The sequence below is a fragment of the Mastomys coucha genome, unplaced genomic scaffold (genome assembly GCF_008632895.1).
Source record: "Mastomys coucha isolate ucsf_1 unplaced genomic scaffold, UCSF_Mcou_1 pScaffold8, whole genome shotgun sequence".
Taxonomy (NCBI): domain Eukaryota; kingdom Metazoa; phylum Chordata; class Mammalia; order Rodentia; family Muridae; genus Mastomys; species Mastomys coucha.
This window is the reverse complement of record NW_022196914.1, coordinates 71,736,244-71,740,946: the sequence shown is the minus strand read 5'-3', so window position 1 is coordinate 71,740,946 and position 4,703 is coordinate 71,736,244. Positions and strand designations below refer to the sequence as shown.

Here is a 4,703-nt window from a genome sequence, read left to right as displayed (position 1 = left end):
GAGTCTTTGTCATTTGTCTTATTTGGGCTGGCACCTGAGGTTTCTTCAGTCTTCTCCGGGCAGCTAGGGAGGTGGAATGACACCCCTGCCACCCCCTCATTTCTTGTAAAGCAGAAGAAGGAGCAGGGCTTCTGAGGAGCAATGTGGAGGCAAACAGCAGAAGGAAGCCTTGTTGCACTTCTCAGGTCGAGCAGAAGAAGCAAGCCTTCCCATGCTTGCTGTGGGAGAGAGAGAGATCCTAGGGGGAAGGGCGAGGTTTGTAGGAGAGTGCAGAAGCAGGCCGGCTGCGCACCTCAGTTCAGAATTGAGAGTTCATCTTGGTAGATTTTTTCTTTGATCAGTATGAAGTGTCCTTCCTCATCTTTTTTGATAACTTTTGGTTGAGAGTTGATTTTATTCAATATTAGATGGCTACTTCAGCTTGTTTCTTGGGACCATTTGCTGGAAAATTGTTTTCTAACCTTTTACTCTGAGGTAGTATCTGTCTTTGTCACTGAGGTGAGTTTCCTGTATGCAACAAAATGCTGGATCCTGTTTACGTATCCAGTCTGTTAGTCTATGTCTTTTTTGGGGGAATTGAGTCCACTGATGTTAAGAGATATTAAGGAAAAGTGATTGTTACTTCCTGTTATTTTTGTTGTTAGAGGTGAAATTATGTTTGTATGGCTACCTTCTTTTGGCTTTGTTGAAAAATTACTTTCTTCCTTTTTCTAGGGTGTAATTTCTCTCCTTGTGTGGGTGTTTTCCATCTACTATCCTTTGTAGGACTGGGTTTGTGGAAAGATATTGTGTAAATTTTGTTTTGTCATGAAATATCTTGCTTTCTTCATCTATGGTAATTGAGAGTTTTGCTGGGGATAGTAGCCTGGGCTGGCATTTATGTTCTCTTAGGGTCTGTATGACATCTGCCTAGGATCTTCTAGCTTTTATAGTCTCTGGTGAGAAGTCTGGTATAATTCTGATAAGTCTGCCTTTATATGTCACTTGACCTTTTTCCCTTACTGCTTTTAATATTCTTTCTTTGTTTAGTGCATTTGGTGTTTTATTATATGTGACGGGAGGAATTTCTTTTCTGGTCCAGTCTATTTGGAGTTCTGTAGGCTTCTTGTATGTTCATGGGCATCTCTTTCTTTAGGTTAGGGAAGTTTTCTTCTATAATTTTGTTGAAGATATTTACTGGCCCATTACATTGGGAGTCTTCACTCTCTTCTATACCTATTATCCTTAGGTTTGGTCTTCTCCTTGCATCCTGGATTTCATGGATGTTTTAAGTTAGGATCTTTTTGCCTTTTGCATTTTCTTTGACTGTTGTGTCAATGTTTTCTATGGTGTCTTCTGCCCCTGAAATTCTCTCTTCTATCTCTTGTATTCTGTTAGTAATGCTTGCAAGCATCTATGACTCCTGATCTCTTTCCTAGATTTTCTAACTCCAGGGTTGTCTCCCTTTGTGATTTTTTTTTATTGTTTCTATTTCTATTTTTAGATCTTGGATGGTTTTGTTCATTTCCTTCACCTATTTAATTGTGTTTTCCTATAATTCTTTAAGGGATTTTTGTGTTTTGTTTTTAAGGGCTTTTAGCTGTTTACCTGTGTTTGCCTGTATCTCTTTAAGGGAGTTATTTATGTCCTTAAAGTCCTCTATCACCATCATGAGAAGTGATTTTAGATCTAGGTCTTGCTTTTCCAGTGTGATGGTGTGTCCAGGACTTGCTGTTGTGGGAGAATTCGGTTCTGATGATACCAAGCAACCTTGGTTTCTGTTGCTTATGTTCTTATGCTTGCCTCCTGCCATTTGATTATCTCTAGTGCTTCCTGCCCTCACTATATGTGACTGGGGCCTGTCCTTCCTTTAATCTTGGTTGTGTTGGAACTCCTCAGAGTTCAGCTGTCTCTGTTATCCTGTGATTCTGGGATCCTGTTATCCCGAGATCCTGGGTATGTCAGAGCTCCTGGGAGTCAAGCTGCCTCTGGGACCCTGAGAACTTGGTGTGGCCAAGCTTCTGGTATCCTAGGATTCTGTGATCCTGTATGTGTTAGAGCGCCTGTTAGACATTCCTCTGGGTGTTGTGCGACTGGCTGCAGAGTTCGAACTCAAGGTCTGCTCAGGGCACCAGCTCAGACTGGAAGGAACCTGTGCCACTGGTCGAGTGGAATTCTTGGGTGCCTGTGTCCCACTGATCCCAGTTACTCCTGGTATTGGGGCAGATGTTGTGTCCTCCTCACTTCTAATCCTATGAACCTGGGAGGGTTAGAGGACCTGGGAGTGGAGCTCCTATGAGTTTTGAGGGGCTGACTGAGGAGTTTGTGCCCAAGGTCTGCTCAGGGCACTGGCCCAGACTGGAAGGAACCCATGCCACTGAACTGACTCTTGACAGTTGTCTTCTGAGCTCCACATGGGTGCTGTGACAAGCCTTCTCCTCCCTGCAGTGAACAAATGAAAAAAATGAAAATATGTGTTTTTGAAGGTTAGTAGACAAGATAATGTGTTTTATTATGACATTTTCATGCATATGCATCATTAGATATTATTCTAAATCACTCATGTTTTAGATGTAAAAATGAAAGCTCTAGTGTCCTTGTCATAATGTTTATTGATAATTGTACTACAGGTTTAGTATCTCTGGGGAGAGTATTTACAGAAACTCGGCAGTGATCATTTTATAATGACTTCCCTATTGCTAGGAATCAGACGTACTTAGATAAGAGAGCTCCAACTGATAGGGTAAACAGCTTTTTAGTGTGATGGCTCTGGATCTAATGAGCAATTACAGAGGACAGATAGGATTCAGCAGGCTCTGCCAGCTCCAGATACTGCTGAGAGCTAAGCTAATGGGTAGAATGGAATATTACCTAACTGCAGGGCTGAGGATGAGGCTCAGTGTTGGGTCTGGGAGACATTGACTACTGCATAATGGGAGACAGCAGGGCCTTTGTTTTCTTCTCATTGTAGTAGGTGGTTTGGTAACAGCATGGTTTTCATCCAAATGTGGTAAGCTTCAGCTGTTGCGGGCTTTTTATCTTCTTCATAGGGAAAGGGACAATGTTCTAGTATTAAACTGCCCTCTGTCTATATCTGTTCCTATGTCTATCCTCACAGACTAGCACAGCTCTTAGACCACGTGAGCTTCTTCATGCAGTGGATAGAGGTTAACATAGAATCTTAACACTGGTCAAAATACATAGAAAAGTGTCTGTGGGTTGATGTGTATGAGGAAATCTCTGTTAGCATGGAAACATTGAGGAGGAGGGCTTGGAAAGATGGTAAGAGCCAGAGGTCAGGCAGGATTGGAGTGAAACAGTATCTCCTGGGCATGACAGGACCTTTGCACCCGTGAACTTACAGCAGCTGTGGCTCCCTGCACAAGATCAAGCCAGTCAACATTTCAGTATTGATTGGAGAAGGGCTCATGAGTTCTGTTCCCTAGTTGGCGGCAGTTGGTGACCTCACAGGGAGGAAATCAATTTTCTTTGAGTATTTGACCTTCTTAAAGTCCTCTATCACTATCATGAGAAGCGATTTTAGATCCGGATCTTGCTTTTCCAGTGTGATGGTGTATCCAGGACTTGCTATTGTGGGAGAATTGGGTTCTGATGATGTCAATAACCTTGGTTTCTGTTGCTTATGTTCTTATGCTTGCTTCCCCCCATTTTATTATCTCTAGTGCTACCTGCCCTCACTATATCTGACTGAGGCCTGTCCTTCCTGCGGTCCTGGTTGTGTTGGAAGTCCTCAGAATTTAGCTGTCTCTGAATTTTCTTTGAGTATAAGCCCTGGTAAGTGGACCACCCTTCAGAGATTACACACCCAAAGGCACAAACTGGACTTAGTGGGTTATTAAAAACAAAAAGGATAACATAATATTGAGAAGGGGTGGGGTGGATATGGCAGGAGCTAGGGAAGAGTGGAGGTGAGTATAATCAAAATACATTGTATGTTTATATGAAGTTCTCAAAGAGAATTTTATTGAAAAATCATACATGTATGTGAGCATATATGCTTATGTGTGTGCTTGCTTATGTGATGTGCATGTGAGCATGTGGTGTGCATGTGTGTGTGTGTGTGTGATGCTGTTCCCCTTACTGGAAACCTTTTTTTCTTAGAGTTAACAGATCAAACTCAAGATGTCCAGTTACATTTGTTCTAAAATAAATAATTTTTTAAGATTAATTTTCCATGGAATGTTTAAGTCATATGCTAAAACAATTATTTTTAATTTATCTACAGCTCAAACCTAAGTGCTGTTTGCCAACCTGGCCATTATGATGACTTGGATGAAGTGATTGAGGATTTCCATTTCATCTCTTATTTTATCATAAATCCTGATTAGATCAAGAGTGACAGAGCGATTTTGCTTTAGGTATTTAGACGGACTCTAGGGGACATGCTGGTGTATGAGCCTTGGGAATGAGACATTGAGAAAGAGCTGGCAGGTTTGAAGATGCTGAAACACTCCTGGTTTGGCTTGTATCACATTTAGGGTAGAGTATGTCTAACAAAATTTACTGTGCTAACCATTCTAAGCTGTATAATTCAGTGATATTAAGTATCTACACAACATTGGGCAACCAGCACCAGCATCCATTTCCAGAATATTTTCACCTTCCAAGATGTTTATCAATGAAATAATTCCTCATTTTCCTTTCTTCTGTCTTCAACAACCATATATGTGATTATTTTATAGGGGCTTATATAACCCAGGCTA

The 4,703-nt window shown here is 41.4% G+C and overlaps 1 long non-coding RNA gene across 1 annotated transcript; it reads left to right on the top strand.

Moving 5' to 3' along the window:
* The first annotated feature begins 3,673 nt into the window (after nt 1–3,673).
* On the top strand, nt 3,674–4,335 carry LOC116083511. Its single transcript, XR_004115754.1, has 2 exons — nt 3,674–3,774; nt 4,226–4,335. It is a non-coding gene; the product is annotated as an uncharacterized LOC116083511 (long non-coding RNA).
* Nucleotides 4,336–4,703: the final 368 nt, after the last annotated feature.